The sequence below is a fragment of the Anomaloglossus baeobatrachus genome, chromosome 3 (genome assembly GCF_048569485.1).
Source record: "Anomaloglossus baeobatrachus isolate aAnoBae1 chromosome 3, aAnoBae1.hap1, whole genome shotgun sequence".
Lineage (NCBI taxonomy): Eukaryota > Metazoa > Chordata > Amphibia > Anura > Aromobatidae > Anomaloglossus > Anomaloglossus baeobatrachus.
The window spans coordinates 526,949,910-526,967,239 of NC_134355.1; the positions used below are offsets into that span (position 1 = coordinate 526,949,910).

At 45.3% G+C, this 17,330-nt stretch overlaps 1 protein-coding gene across 5 annotated transcripts in view; it reads left to right on the forward strand.

The window, feature by feature from the left end:
* DOCK10 (dedicator of cytokinesis 10) overlaps positions 1 to 17,330 on the forward strand; it is a 439,835-nt gene that overhangs the window by 133,920 nt on the left and 288,585 nt on the right. The window lies entirely within an intron of this gene.

The window sequence follows — 17,330 nt, forward strand, 5'->3', positions numbered from 1 at the left end:
CAGAATTGCAGTTACAAGTAAGATATAGGAGCAAGAAGATGTATATATAAATCAGTTACCTTTTCCTTGTGATTAGGCCTGGTGTTAGCTCGACACAGGGCAGGCGCTGTGGAGCCACTGGTTTCCTTGGGACTCTCCACACCTTTACTAGATGTGACCTCTCTGAGAAGAACCCCCTCCAAAATGTCGCTTTGATTTTTAATAACCCATGTACCTCCTACATACTGCTCACCTGGTGACCTATGACAGAGCTGGACATGGGAGGTGCCTTCAAGTTCCAGAGAATTGTGAAACGGCTGCATTCCCCATATTTCTGCCTCTTCCCACGTGGAAGATTTTACCATCATGTTTCCTATTATGATTTTATCTATCCATAGCTAGGAAACATGATGTGTCTACTGTCCTCCAGCGGCTAGTTATTAATTATAACAGTTAAGGCAAAATATGTGTTATGTGCGTCTCACAGGCCTGCGGCTAAAAATATATTTGTCATATTTGTAAAGAAAGGAAAGAAGGCACTTCTGTGTGGAACCGTTAAACACAATTGGTGGAGGTGTGTATTATACACTCACCTGATAGTGTTGTACTACAGGCACCACACTGTTAAGGATGCTGATGGGGGGTTCCAGTGCTCACCGTTCCTCACCGCCGGGGATCCTAACCTGTCAGTCCTGCAGGAGTCCTTGCTTGTGCAGCCGCTCTCACGATCGTTGTCCAGGGACACATGCAGCACAGAGCCTTTAGGCCAGCGTCAGACAGCAACTCCTCTTACGAGCCGGATGATTCCGTGGTCTCGGTAGCGGTGTTAGACCAATCCTGTATTGCAGCGTCAGTGGAAGTAACAAACTCCTGATCTGGCTGCAGCAGCCCCGCGAGCTCCCGGAGGGAGAATTAGGCTAATAGTTCAATATCGAAAACCACGGTATTGGCCGCGCTGCTCAGATTGGAGATGGATGTTGCTGATGTTAATTTTTTATTTGGTAATGTTATAAAGTGACTTTATAACATTGCCAAATAAAAAATTTACATCAGCAACATCCATCTCCAATCTGAGCAGTGCGGCCGATACCATGTTTTGTTTTATATTGAACTATTAGCCTGTCATATTTGTGGGAGCTACACACACCCCAATTTTATAATTTTATCATTTTTACCGGGGAGCCAGGTGCCAGGTGGTCTGCCAGGTTCCCTTTGAAGCTTCTCTGTAATCAGCAATCGTTCACCTACTTCCCTAGCTTAATTACTTTTGCCACCAGGGGGTCTTGCTTTAGTCAGGGGCTTCCTCCTTACTATAATTCATTTTCACCCCTTACTATTTGTTCTAGGATGGAGGTATTGGATTTCTATCCTGAATATGGTGACCTCTAGATGCAGCTCAGGATGAGTGGAAATTTGTATGATTGGCAGGTGACTGGCCTTTATTGAAATTAGGAGGCACAAAAGGTAAACGGTCAAAAGTGCTTGTATTGTCTGGTCCGGTCATCAATATAATAAATAGGGAATTGAAATAACTCTGCGTGAACCAGTCACCAGGCAGTATGTGTACAAGTACAGATACAGAGGGCTATTAAGTGCATTGAGGGTGTAAACAGATGATAGAAGGGACCAGAGAAAAGGGACCAGATATTGTAATCGCAAAATGGGTATATTTAGATAAGTAAGGTGATAGGCCAATTTAAAAAAAAATGCATTTTTAGGGCTCGCTTAAAACTGTGGGTATTGTGAAATAATCAAATTGTTCCTGGGTAGTGCATTCCAGAGAATTGGCGCAGCTTGCGAGAAGTCTTGGACACTGGAGTCGGAGCTTCGGATTACAGAGGATGTCAGTCTTTAGTCATTAGCGGAACGGAGGGCACGGGTAAAGTAATAGACAGAAATGAAAGAAGAGGTGTAGGGTGATGCAAAGCTGTGGGAGCTTTGTGGGTGAGAGTGATAAATTTATATTTTACGCTGTATCGGATGGGTAACCAGTTCAATGACTGGCACAGGATATAAGCATTTTGTCTTGCGGTTGAAGAGGAGTATGATCCAGGCTGTTGCATTCAGTATGGATTGGAGAGGGGAGAGCTTAGTAAGAGGGAGACTGATTAGTAGATAATAGATGCAATAGGCTACATGAGAATGAATAAGAGAGAAGGTAAGAGTTTTTTGCAGAGTCACTAGTAGCTATCATGAGTCAGATCCTCTTACTCCCGGCAGAGAGCCCTTTTGTGAGAGGAGAGCAGGTTTTCTGCAGATTAAAGCAATGCTGTGCTGATCTACAGAAATGAACAAGCGATTAGACCTTATAATCCCATAGGGTACTAGTAAAATAAAAAAAAAGTTAAAGAAAGTTTTAAAAAATTAAAAAAAAAATTAAAAGTCCAAATCAACCCCCATTTGCCTCATTGAAAATTAAAGGGTTAAAAAAATAAAAAATATACACATATTTGGTGTTGTCGTGTTCAGAAATGCCCGATCTATTAAAATATAAAATCAATTAATCTGATCAGTAAACGGCGTATCAGCAAAAAAATTCCAAATGCCAAAATTATGTTTTTTGGTCGCCACAAATATTAGGCAAAATGCAATAACAGGCGATCAAAACATAGAATTTGCGTAAAAATGCTACTGTTAAAAATGTCAGCTCGAGACACAAAATATAAGCTGTCACTGAGCCATAGATCCTGAAAAATGAAAACACTACGGTTTTTGGAAAATGGCGCAAAAAATGTGCCACTGTTTTGTACAAAAGTCTGATTTTTATTTTAACCCATTAGATAACAGTAAACACATGTTTGGTGTCTACAAACTCGTACTGACCTGATGCATCACACCGACACATCCGTTTTACCATATAGTGAACACAGTGAATAAAATAACTCAAAAACAACTGTGCAATCACACTTTTTTTGCAGTTTTTCCGTATTTGGAATTCGTTTGCCATTTTCAGTATACTATATGGTAAAACTTATGGTTTCATTTAAAAATACAACTCGTTCCGCAAACGATAAGCCCTCATATGAGAAGATTGACGGAAAAATAAAAAAGTTAGGGCTCTCGGAAGAAGGGGAGCAAAAAACAAAAACAGAAAATCGCCCGGGGGTGAAGGGGTTAAAGGTGGTCCCTTTCCTAGGCAATGTCTTTGCTATACAATTTGCAAATGCAGCTGGGAAGATAGCCAGATCCAACCAGGTTTAGTACCAGTGCTCCTCCGAATCGGCAAAGGCAACGTTTTTTTTCTACTTGCAACATTCGACAGTGCACAATTAAAGTGAACCTGTCAGGTCCTGTATGCACTCAGAACCAAGAGCGGTTCTGGGTGCATATTTCTAATCTCTGCCTAGTAGTAACAGCCTATAGTAGCATAGATAAAGGGATCTTTAAAAAAAAGTATTTCTAAAGATCCTTTATGATATGCCAATGAGCATAGGGATTAGTTGTAAGGGCGTTACTTCCTTTGGCTAGTCGGCCCCCTTAGCATGTAAGCACGGTGTACGCTTCCCGGCTTCAAAGAGGCCTAGTGTGCATGACCGTAAGTGCAGTGACTTCTGATCATATGCACTGCGCGGCGTCTGATGCGGTGACGATGGACACGGGTACATGTGTCTCCGCTGATGACTCTAGGCAATGGGCATTAAATGGCATATTAACATGCTAAGAGTGCAGAATGAGTTCAGCAACTAACGCTCCTGTGACTAGTCCCTGCACTCATTAGCATCTCAGAAAGGATCTTTAGAAATACTCTTTCTATAGATCTCTGTATGCATTCTACTAGATACAGGGACGGTTAGGCAGGGATTAGCAATATGCACCCAGAACTCGTGGTTCTGGGTGCATATCACACCTGACAGGTTCAGTTTAGGACCAGTGGTGCGACCTTGGTGGCAGCTCAAACTGTCAATCAAGAGTAGTGCATCGCTCCCCCAGCAAGCAGCAACTCAGGAGGCGAGGAACAGTGCACTCCTGGATTAAGAAGATTCAATAACACCTTTAAGAGGATCTGTGTCTCTTGATATGTTAGAAAAAGTAGTAAATAGCACAGCATCACCTGGAATAATTATTCTTCAATATCTATGACATTGCTGCCTCATCTGTCTATTCTTCTATATCTCTTACATTAATTACTCCATATTTCCCTTAAAATAATAATGCTGGAGTATTTTGTCTTAGTGCTCTGTTGTTCCATTTCTCTGTTATTCCTCTTGTCAATGTTTGAATAAATTGACAACTGAGTATTATCATTCTCCATTATGCATCAGTGCAGCCATATGTACTCTGGCCCTGTCCAGTAAGTGCTTACATTGCCGGACTCATGCTAAGTGGACACAAGCTGTACACAAGAGGAATGGTAACACTAAGTTGGGCATTTTTTCATATTTTTCCAGGTAGAATATTTGAGGCACAGCACACCCTGTTGATGATTATGGTGCACAGATTTAAATACCACCAGGTTGGACTTGGCATTCTTCAGAGATAGCGATAAAACTGTTAGTAATTCATTGACAAATCTGCCCCATTGCTCATTGTTATTTGTTACTGTATTATAATCCAGATTTATTATCACAATTCTGGATGAGAACCAAGGACTGATTTAAGGCAACCATATAACAACACTAGGAAGAAAGTTTTCCTCAGGCCTCCGCCACACATCCGTGAAAACCACGTCCGTGTAAAACGGGCCATTTTTCGGGTCCGTTTTCCGTTTTTTAGGTCCGTTTTTATGGTATGTGTGGCCTGCGTGTGTATCCCGTATGCTAGCCGTATGTGCGTGTGGAATGTCCGTGTGTGCGTGAGTGAAATAACTGACATGTGTGTGTGTTGTCCGTGTGAAATGTACGTGTGTGATGCAAAATGTCGTTACTACATGTCGGAAGACAGAGTAGCGGGATGAGAATGAACTCGGGTGAACTTCACCCGACTTCATTCTCATGCCGCGGCTCTGTTTTTGTGCCGTGTACTGATTAGCGGTCACCTGTGAAGGATTCACCGGTGACCGCTAATCCCCCGAGTGACTGAAGTGTCCCCCCCCTCTCTCATACTCACCGTTCCCCGATCACCGGCGCTGCACGGCATTCACACTGTTCCGGCGGCTTTTTCTAATTTGAAAAAGCCGGCCGCTCATTAAACAATCTCGTATTCCCTGCTTTCCCCGCCCACCGGCGCCTGTGATTGGTTGCAGTCACACACGCCCACCACGCTGAGTGACAGCTGTCTCACTGCACCCAATCACAGCAGCCAGTGGGCGTGTCTATACTGTGCAGTGAAATAAATAAATAAATAATTAAAAAAAATGGCGTGCGGTCCCCCCCCATTTTAATTCCAGCCAGATAAAGCCATACGGCTGAAGACTGGTATTCTCAGGATGGGGAGCTCCACGTTATGGGGAGCCCCCCACCCTAACAATATCAGTCAGCAGCCGCCCAGAATTGCCGCATACATTATATGCGACAGTTCTGGGGCTGTACCCGGCTCTTCCCGATTTGCCCTGGTGCGTTGGCAAATCGGGGTAATAAGGAGTTATTGGCAGCCCATAGCTGCCAATAAGTCCTAGATTAATCATGTCAGACGTCTCCCTGAGATTCCTTCCATGATTAATCTGTAAGTGACAGTAAAAAAACACACACACCCGAAAAATCCTTTATTAGAAATAAAAAACACAAACAAATTCCCTCATTACCAATTTATTAACCCCGACAAACCCTCCATGTCCGGCGTAATCCACGGACTCCAGCTTCGCTTCCAGCTCTGCTGCATGGAGGTGACAGGAGCAGCAGAATACACCGCCGCTCCGGTCACCTCCACGCAGCTAATGAGATGAGTAGCGCGATCTGTCACCCACCCGCAGCAGAGAGATAATGGCGGCGAAGGGGAACACAGCCGGGTCTTATAGGGCAAGGACATGTGATATGCACAGCCTATGACACATGCCCTTGCTTGTCTGGCAAAAATCCACTTTGCTGTGTGTGTGTCTGTGATTGGCTGACAGCCTGGCCCGCCCCACTGTACGCGCGGTTAGGAAAAAAAAAAATAGCGATCGCTATTCTTTCAGCACTCAGCAATCACGGTTTAGTAGAGTGTTGTGATGAGTGTGTCTGTGTGCGTGTGTCGTGTGAACTGGTGGATGACCCCGTCCTTACCCTGGTATGGGACACCACACCTCTGGATGAGGTGCAAAATCTCTGTGGCGACGGAAGCCTCAGGGACGCCACACTTATTGAACCTGACAAGTTCACTTTAAGACCAACAATGATTACTGATGTGAGCGAACATAAATTTTCACTTTTGTACAAAAGGAAAGAAACAAATAAGCTCACCATAATCTGTCTTTTGTAAATCCTCGGCATCGAAAAACAGTTTTGCTCGATGTGGTGTAACAACAATGAAGACAAACAAATGTTTCCGACGTTTTTTGGATAAAAAATTGATTCAGCAATCTTTATTTCAATAGAAAAATGAAAAGGATTGTTCCAAGTACAGACAACACATTAGTAGAAGCATTTTCCTATGCTTTTCAGACAAGGTTGGTCCTTATTCTTTGATCCATGAAAAGGGAACAAGATGGTCTAAAACACGTAATAAAATGCTTGTACTAATATTGTGTCTGTGCCTGGAACAAGCCTTTTCATTTTCCTATTGGAATAGAGATTGCCGAATAACACAGGTCTACAAAAAATATTTTTTGTAATCATCGCAGGTGACTTTGTACTTTTCTGAATCATCTTTTTGTCCTGATTTCAAAAATGCATATATTTTTACTGTAGCACGTATAGTATCTATGGAGCAGCATCATTATTATAAGGTATAAGAAATATACTGGCGACATTAAGAAAACAGTAATCTACATATCAGAAAAAAATACTTCACCTTACAAAACAGTTTTTATTGAACCAAAATAATTTCACATGCAAAATAGAAACCAAAATATGAGCAGAAATTAAAAGTGCTTAACATTAGACTGTCGTTAATACGATTTTTCAGGGTAATCCCTATATAACATCCAATAATAATCTGCCATCATTGAGTCATTCCAAAAACCCTGGTAGCGGTGTTCCATTGCTTTAATGTCCTGGTGAAACCACTCGCCTTGTTCATCGCTTACATTCCCAAGATTTTGAGGGAAAAAAAATCTAAATGTGAATGCAAAAACTGCATTTTCAGAGACATGCGACATCCAAGACACTGGTATGCATTTAGCAGTTCCTCAACACCTTCAACATATTCTGGAGATTTTTTTTCCTAAGACGTCTTCACAAATCCACTTGAAGCTTTTTCAAGATCTCAATTCCTTATCATTTAGGGGTACTTTGCACACTACGACATCGCAGCTGCGATGTTGGTGGCGTCAAATCGAAAGTGATGCACTTCCGGCGTCGCTGTCGATATCGTAGTGTGTAAATCCTTTTTGATACGATTAATGAGCGCAAAAGCGTCGTAATCGTATCATCGGTGTAGTGTCCGACATTTTCATAATTTCGCTGCAGCGACGGTACGATGTTGTTCCTCGTTCCTGCGGCAGCAGACATCGCTGTGTGAGAAGCCGCAGGACCGAGGAACATCAGCTTACCTGCGTCACCGTGGCTCACGCCAGCTATGCGGAAGGAAGGAGGTGGGCGGGATATTTACGTCCCGCTCATCTCCGCCCCTCCGCTTCTATTGGCCGTCTGTCGTGTGACGTCGCTGTGATGCCGCACGAGCCGCCCCCTTAGGAAGGAGGCGGTTCGCCGGCCAGAGCGACGGTCGCAGGGCAGGTGAGTGCATGTGAAGCTGTCGTAGCGATAATGTTCGCTACACCAGCTATCACAAGTTATCGCTGCTGCGACGGGGGTGGGGACTATCGCGCTCGGCATCGCAAGCATCGGCTTGCGATGTCGTAGTGTGCAAAGTACCCCTTAGAGTTCCTTCAAACACATCATTTTTCATAAGCTCTCTGATCTGAGGACCAACAAATACCCCTTCCTTCAGCTTTGCTGGTGAAATGCTGGGAATTTCTGTGAAATGTACTGGAACCCTTGTGAATTTGTCTTTGCCATGGCTTTCACAAAGTTTTTAATCAATTACAACTTTATGTAGTGGAGGAAGAAAGATTTTTGTTGTAGCAACAAGAGATGAGCGATATTCGATTTGAACCATTCGCCAATTTCAAATTCGAGTGATTTCGGGTGGTGTTCGAGTCGTTCGACGAACTCGAACGATTTGCTTCCAGTTCAGCTGTTCGAGCTACCATTCGATAACGGTTCGATCACCAAAAGCGTAGCTAGTTACTAGCTGGCTTTTCACTGTAAGTCCCGTTTCACACGTCAGTGAAAAGCACTGACATTCTTCACTGACGTGTAAAACACGCACATGTCCCTCCGTGTTCCGTGATTCACGGCACACGTGGGTTGTCCATGTGCAATCCGTAATCCCGTGATTGCATATGTACATTACTCACCTGCCTTCACTGCTGCTGTCCATGTTGCTGTTCTCCTCGGGTCTGCAGCGTCCGCCCACCGCTCTCAGCACCTACTTCCTGGTTGGCATTTCCTGCTCTCATGAATATTCATGAGCCAGGCAGGAGCTGCCGAGAGTGGAGCAGGCACAGCGAATCGCAGGCAAGGTAAATTGAAAATTTTGAATATTTAATATGTCCGTGATTTTCTTGTATGTGTGTCACTGATCACACACGGATCACACCATAGTGGGGTCCGTGGGTCATCAGTGATGCCAGACAAAAACTGACATGTCTCCGGGCAGAATCACGGCCAAGGGTGCACGCTGCACGGAGACACGTTCAGTGAAAAATCACTGATGTGTGAGCAGACCCATTGATTAGAATGGGTCTGCGTATGTCAGTGATTCTGGTACATATAAGGCCCCTTTCACATGTCAGTGATTCTGGTACGTTTGTGCTTTTTTTAAAACGTACCAGAATCACTGACATACGCAGACCCATTATAATGAATGGGTCTGCTCACACGTCAGTGATTTTTCACTGCACGTGTCTCCGTGCGGCGTACCCGCGTGTGCGTGATTGCCGCACGGAGACATGTCCATTTTTTTCTGACATCACTGATGTTCCACGGACCACGCAGTGGTGTGGTCCGTGAAACACGTGCCAGAAAAAACCGTACTTTTAAAATAAAAATAATTTTTACTCACCCGGCGTCCAGCGATGTCCTCTGCAGCCCGTTCTGCTTGCTGCTTCTGAGCTGGCTCATTATTGTTGCGCATATTCATTATGCGCAACACAGCCGACCCGGAAGCAGCTGCTGCGGGGGTCACCGCCGGCCGGATGCTGCACCGCGGGAGCGATCAGCACCATGGAGACCGGGAGCGCGCACAGGTGAGTTGTTTTCTAAGTGCAATCACGGGCAACGGAGAACGGAGCCCGGATTGCACTTAGACAACCCACGTGTGCGCAGGGACATGTGCGTGTTTTACACGCCAGTGAAAAACGTCACTGTTTTTCACTGACGTGTGAAACGGGCCTAAAAAAAGCACAAACGTACCAGAATCACTGACGTGTGAAAGGGGCCTTATACTGTCAGTCACTGTTAATAATGATATTATCAAAATTCAGTGTATAGTGTGTGGGGGGGGGCGGGGTTTAGATCAGTGTTGCTGAGTGCTGAAAGAATAGCGATCGCTATTTTTTTTTTCCTAACCGCGCGTACAGTGGGGCGGGCCAGGCTGTCAGCCAATCACAGACACACACACAGCAAAGTGGATTTTTGCCAGACAAGCAAGGGCATGTGTCATAGGCTGTGCATATCACATGTCCTTGCCCTATAAGACCCGGCTGTGTTCCCCTTCGCCGCCATTATCTCTCTGCTGCGGGTGGGTGACAGTCACGCTACTCATCTCATTAGCTGCGTGGAGGTGACCGGAGCGGCGGTGTATTCTGCTGCTCCTGTCACCTCCATGCAGCAGAGCTGGAAGCGAAGCTGGAGTCCGTGGATTACGCCGGACATGGAGGGTTTCATTGTCAGGGATAGTAAGTGAGGGTTCCTCTGCTGACAAGAAAGCTAGACCACATCTGCATTGTAGACCACCTCTCCATTTTTGCTACGCCATTTAAAGTACAGAAAGTGCAGCCAGTTTTAGGGGCATAGTTTCATTGTCTGGGACAATACGCGAGGGTTCCTCTGCTGACAAGCAAGCTACACCACCTCTGCATTGTACACCACCTGTCCATTTTTGCTACGCAATTTTAATTGCAATAATTGCTGCCAGTTTTAGGGGCATAGTTTCATTGTCTGGGATAGTACGTGAGGGTTCCTCTGCTGACAAGCAAGTTACACCACCTCTACATTGTACACCACCTGTCCATTTTTGCTACGCAATTTTAATTGCAAAAAGTGCTGCCAGTTTTAGGGGCATAGTTTCATTGTCTGTGATAGTCAGTGTTGGTTCTTCAGCTGTCAATAAAGCTAGACCACCTCTGAAATCTACACCACCTCTCAATTTTTGCTACGCCATTTTAAGTGACCAATTTGGTCACAAACAAAATGAGTGGCAAAAGAACAGATGCTGGTGGACAGGGAAACAGGCGTGTTGGAAAGGGAAAAAAAGTTTGTGTCCGTGGGGTAGGTGGTAAAGCAACAGTAAAGGCTGCTTTACACCAGGCAATCTATCGTGCGATAGATCGTCGGGGTCACGGTTTTTGTGACACACATCCGGCATCGCTGGCGATGCCGGCCTGTGTGACACCTCCTAGCGACGCAGTATCGCTCACAAATCGTGAGTCGGGTACTGCTCGTTAGGTTCCATAAAATCGTTTAATTTAGTTGACCATCGTTTCCGTGGTAGCACACGCCGCTCCGTGTGACACCACGGGAACGATGAGCAGCTCACCTGCCTCCCGCGGCCGCCGCCGGCTCTATGTGGAAGGAAGGAGGTGGGCGGGATGTTTACATCCTGCTCATCTCCGCGCCTCCGCTCTGATTGGCCGGCGGCCGTGTGACGTCACTGTGACGCCGAACGTCCCTCCCACTCCAGGAAGTGGACATTCGCCGCCCACAGCGAGGTCGCACGAGAGGTAAGTATGTGTGACGGGGGTTACTAACTTTGTGCGACACGGGCAGCGATTTGCCCGTGACGCAAAAAGGACGGGGGCGGGTACGATCGATTGTGAAATCGCACAATCGGTCGTACCGTGTAAAGCAGGCTTTACATCTGGTGAAGAAAGGCCATCTTCCAGCAAAAGTAAGTTGTCTACTACTTTCCGTGGACAATCTGGTATGATCCCTTTGTTACGGAAACGACCAACTCTACCAAAGGTAGATGATGCAAAAAAAAAGAACACATACTTGAATGGATCTCAAGTGCTCCATCAAGTGGCCTCTCCTCCACCTCAACTTCAATATCCCAAAGACTCCAGTTCTCTGAGTTGTCACCCCAATTGCACTTGCTTTCTAACAGCTCTCAAGTCTCCACCCGCCCTTCTGAGTATGGGGTAACAGATGGTTGAGTCACATGGATATGAAGCATAAGTCCCAGTGGGAAGCTCACTGTGCTACAATGCGGCCAACCACAGTCTGCCCCTTCAAGTGCATCCGCGCGCTCTTCATCCTCTAAGACTGTGGGGACAGCAGTCACACATGCTTTGCGACGCAGACCTTCCACCTCTTTAACCGCAACAGGCAGTGTGATTGGCAGGTCGTCAGTTGTTTTGGAAGTGGAAACAGCTGCTGGTGTGGAGCTCTCTGACATCGAGAGCACCACCTTTGGATGAAGGCATCATTATGTCTCTGCCTGCACTTTCCTCACAGACCAGCAGTTCTCCAGGGACACCCTACTCAACGCCGTCTCAGCACACCAGCCAGCCCTTGGTCCCTCAGATGTGGACAAGTAAAAGACCATTTCCTCCTAGCCATGACAAAGCTAAGAGGTTGACTTTCACCCTCTGAAAGCTGTTGGCTACAGAAATGCTGCCTTTCCACCTGGTGGACACAGAGGATTTTCGAGACCTTATGTCCGTCGCAGTGCCCCAGTTCCAGATGCTCAGTTGTCACTACTTCTCCAAGAAAGGTGTGCCTGATAGCAGCCAAACTGTTGAGGAAGGTGCAGGAGCCCAGGAAGAAATGGAGGACGAACTGGCGATGGGCATGGAAGACTGAGCAGATGAGGGAGACCTTGATCACATTTCGGTTGTTCGACGTTGGGGGGAGAGGTCAGAGGAAGGAAGCAGGGTTATCACCTCGCTGCCACAAACACAGCAAGGACTTGGTCCTCATGGATGCGCAAGACACATGAGCGCCTTCTTGCTGCACTACCTACAACATGACCCTCGGATTGTCCAAATTAGAAGTAATGTTGACTATTGGGTTGCCACACTCTTAGATCCCCGGTACAAGTCAAAATTTGCCGAAATCGTTCCAGCCATAGAAAGGGACGCACGTATGCAGGAGTATCAGCAGAAGCTGTTATGCAATCTTAGCGCGGCTTTTCCACTAAACACCAGTGGTGCACAGAGTGAATCTCACAGTTGTAACTTGCCAACCATGGGACTGTCGAGGAGTCATCAGTCAAACCGTACCAGCAACATCATATCTGGTGGTAACAGCAATTTTATGGAATCGTTTCAGGAATTTTTTAGACTATCCTTTGCAAGGCCACAAGAGACAAGAAGTCTGACACATAGTCAACGCCTGGAGAGGATGATACAGGAGTATCTCCAAGTGAATATCGATGCCATGACTCAGCAACTGGAGCCTTGCTCATTTTGGTCTTCCAATCTGGAAAAATGGCCTGAGCTCGCCACTTACGCATTGGAGATCTTGTCATGTCCCACAGCCAGCGTTCTCTCGGAACGTGTCTTCAGGGCTGCTGGGTATGTGCTGACAGATAAGCGCACGTGTCTGTCCAGTGACAATGTGAACAGACTAACGTTCATCAAGATGAACAAGTCATGGATCCGCAAGGACTTTTCTACCCCTGTGTCATCCTGGGGAGAGTAAAGACTCGTGGATTTGGATTGTGCTTCATGCAAATCAACATGTCAAGTTTGCAACTGGGGGACAACTGATGCCACTTAAGTGGTGTCTCTGGCCCAATTTTTGGAAAAAAGGGAGACTCTGGTTGGAGTCCACTTGCTGTGTTTTACATGATTTTAGAAGGGCATATATCTGTGTCTCCTCCTCTTTTTACCCGTCCTGCTCTTTTGTTTTCGAATGAGTACGTATATGTGCTTCTCACTTTCCATGTCTTTGTGGTGTCTTGTGAGTTGTTTGTCACCTTTTGGACACCTTAGGAGGTGTTTTCTATGTGTTTTTATGTGTTTGTGTTTGCCTGCCATTGTTTTCAATGGGGTTCGAAGGTGTTCGTCGAACGTTCGCCGAACTGACCCGCCGTTCAACGAACCGAACTCGAACTCTAAGGGCGGCTTTGCACGTTGCAACATCGCACGTGCGATGTCAGTGGGGTCAAATTGAAAGTGACGCACATCCGGCGTCACTTTCGACATCGTTGTGTGTAAATCCTAGATGATACGATTAGCGAGCGCAAAAGCGTCGTTATCGTATCATCGGTGCAGGCTCCAACTTTTTCATAATTTCATAATTACGCTGCCGCGACAGGTACGATGCTGTTCCTCGTTCCTGTGGCATCACACATCGCTGTGTGTAAAGCCGCAGGAGCGAGGAACATCTCCTTACCTGCCGCCGGCGGCTATACGAAAGGAAGGAGGTGGGCGGGATGTTTACATCCTGCTCATCTCTGCCGCTATTGGCCGCCTGCCGTGTGACGTCGCTATGACACCGCACTACCCGCCTCCTTAGGAAGGAGGCGGGTCACCGGCCAGAGCGACGGTCGCAGGGCAGATGAGTTCATGTGAAGTTGGCGTAGCGATAATTTTCGCTACGCCAGCTATCACAAGATATCGTACCTGCAACGGGGGCGGGGACTATCGCGTGCGACATCGCAGCATCGGATTGCGATGTCGCAACGTGCAAAGCCCGCCTTAGGGGGTGGCTCAACACTAGTAGCAACTAAAGGATTATTCTGAACATTGTCTCTTCCTGGAGCAGAGATGTTTCACGATGAACATAATGCTCTACTGTATTTCTACTGCCCCATAAACAACTCTATTTTGTGAAACTTCCTTGCATTCCCATTAGCAGACCAATCACTTTCAAATCTCCACAGATATTCCATTGATGATGCTTATATTGTATAGCATCCAAAACAACTGACAGATTTTCATTACTTTCCTTTAGATGACATGAGTGAGCAATAGGGATTGATGATTTCATATTTCCATTGTGAAGCAACACTGCTTTCAAACTTCTCTGGGATGAGTCAATAAACAATCGCCAATCTTCAACAAATTATTCTTCATTCAGTTCTTCAAAGAGGCCATTCACATTATTACAGTACGCTATTGGTCCATCAACTGTGAAGAATTGTGTTAAAGTGTTACCTCTGATTCGGTAATAACACACTGACATCATCATGAAGAAGATTCTTTTGTTTCAACCTAGATGCAAGAATTTCAGCTTTATCTTTTGCCAATGAAAGGTCTCTGATGAGGTCACCTAATTAATGTTGAGTAAAGCGTTCTGGCTGCTCGGCTGTTTCATTAGGTACATATTCATCTTCAGTTGAGGTCTCCATGTCTTTGCCTGTATATTCAACTCCATAGTCTTCATATTCTACTTCATTTTCATCCAATCCAGACAACGGTAGTACAGGAACTGGCAAGGTACGATCATATGGAACTGACCTAATCACAGATTCAAGTTCAGGGTAATTAAGTTTGTTCTTTGTAGAAAAGCCCTTCAGTTTGACAAAACAAAAGTAGCAGTCATCACTATGATTTTTGGGCTCTCTCCAAATCATGGGAACAGCAAGTGGCATTGCAACTTTCCTCATATTCAACCAGTCACGAAGACCATTTGAACAACTTAAGCATATGACACGAGGGGCCCAGCATACATTGAAAATGCAGAAACAACCTAATAACAAAAGTAGTTCTATCTCAGAAACTTGATGTGATAGAGCAAAACTAAGCATATTTTTGGAATCAGCACATCAAACTCCATAAAACAGTTATATTACCTTTCCTGATAATTTTTTTTTGTGTTGACCAGTGTAATTTGTAATAAAAAAAATGGCTGGAACATTTGTTTATGTTCACCATTCACCTGAGTGCCCCTGTACCCCTTCAGTTTTGTTTGCCTCTGCCTTTATATTGTTTTTTTTTTGTTTGTTATATTTATGTCTTGTACTTTGTTGCTTGTAATAAAATATTTATACATTATGTGCATTTTACTTCCACTTGTTCTCCTTTTTTAAACATGTATGATTATGTGGAATTGGTTCCCCTTGAGATTGCTCAGATAGCTTTCCAATGGTGATGTATCTGTGATGTATCCAAATGGATTTTATCTAATTCTGGTGACCTACTGTGTTGCAGTGTTGCTTTTTAGGTGTTTATTGTGTGTCATTGTCTGTTTTGCATGTCAATAAACTAAATATTTTTATTTACTACTACTACTACTACTACTGTCAATTCTTAAGCGGGCTTTTCACGCTGCCATCTCGCTAGCGAGATCGCAAGCGATCGTATCCAGCCCCGTCGGTTGTGCGACACGGGTAAATCGCTGCCAGTCGCACACAACCTCGCTTAACCCCGTCACACGCACTTACCTGTCCTGCGACGTCGCTCTGGCCTGCAATCCGCCTCCTTTCTAAGGGGGCGGGTCGTGCGGCGTAACAGCGACGTCACACGGCAGCCGTCCAATAGAAGCGGAGGGGTGGAGATGAGCGGGACGTAACATCCCGCCCACCTACTTCCATCCGTATTGGCGGTTGAGGCAGGTAAGGAGATGTTGCTCGCTCCTGCGGTGTCACACACAGCGGTGTATGCTGCCGCAGGAACGAGGAACAACAATGCTAATTAGAAGAGAACGATTTTTTGTTTTAGGATGACCTCTCCGCAGCAAACGATTTTGGCCGCTTTTGTGATCGTTTTAGGTCGCACATAAGTGTCACACACTGCGATATCGTTAATGACGCCGGATGTGCGTCACAAACACCGTGACCCCGACGATAAATCATTAACAATGAATGGGAAAAATCTGCACCAAAAATGCACTTCTAAAGTGCACCAAAAATGTGGCAAAAATATTTTTCCTGCCTACAAATGCATACATTTCTGCACCAAATCCTAAACTTGTGCACATACCCTTAACCCCTTCACCTCCAGGTGATTTTCCGTTTTTGTTTTTTGCTCCCCTTCTCCTGAGAGACGTAATTTTTATTTTCTGTCAATCTTCCATTATGAGGGCTTATTTTTTGCGGGACGAGTTAAACTTTTAAATTAAACCATAAGTTTTATGTTATAGTGTACAGTGGAACCTCGGTTTACGAGTAACTTGGTGTGCGAGTATTTCGCTATACGAGTAAAGCTTGCTGTAAATTTGTAACTCTGTTTATGAGCAATCTTTGCTGTACGAGCAAATACTGCACACACCTCCGGTTCCGTACTTTCACCGCGCTCTGACCCGCTCTTGCAGTCCGCACAAAAACGCGCACACACACATATTATGTTCACCTTACCTTCCGTTCCCTCGGCGGCCTGCTGGTTCTTGTAGTCCACAGGTACAGTGTGTGTATCCGGTAACCATCGCGACGATGGAGGAACTTCCCCTGTCAACGCTTCTCAAAGGCAGCACGCTGACCAGTCAGAGGAAAGCGGCTCATGCCTTTGACGTCAGCGAGTTGGCCAATCAGAGGCAAGCGGCTCCTGTTTATGACGTGGACGCTGACAGCGGAAGCTCCTGCATCGTCGCGATGGTTACTCGATACACATACTGTACCTGCGGACTACAAAAACCAGGAGGCTGGCGAGGGAACGGAGGGTAAGGTGAGCATAGTGTGTGTGTGTGTTTGTGCATGTTTCTGCTTGTTTGTGTGTGTGTGGAATGGCACAATAGGGGACATTGCACAAGTTGTGGAACGAAGTGTCTGAGCTTCCATTATTTCCTATGGGAAATTTGGCTTTGCTAGATGAGTAACTTGGTTTACAAGCACACTCCCAGAATGGATTGTTCTCATAAACCAAGGTTCCACTTTACTTGAAAATGGCAAAAAATTTTCAAGTGCCGAAAAATTGCAAAAAAAAGTGTGATTGCACAAATGTTTTGGGGGTATTTTATTCACCGCTTTCACTTTATGGTAAAACTGATGTGTCGGTGTGATGCCTAAATTCTCTAATTATGATCATCACGTTTTGGGCAAATTAAACATTTTATATTGATAAACTTTGGATCTTTTGTAAAATACTTGTCCTAGTAGCATGGTGTACTCCTTACAAAATACCTACAAATGTTGATCAATGTACATTACATTATTTCTGAAAAAAGCAA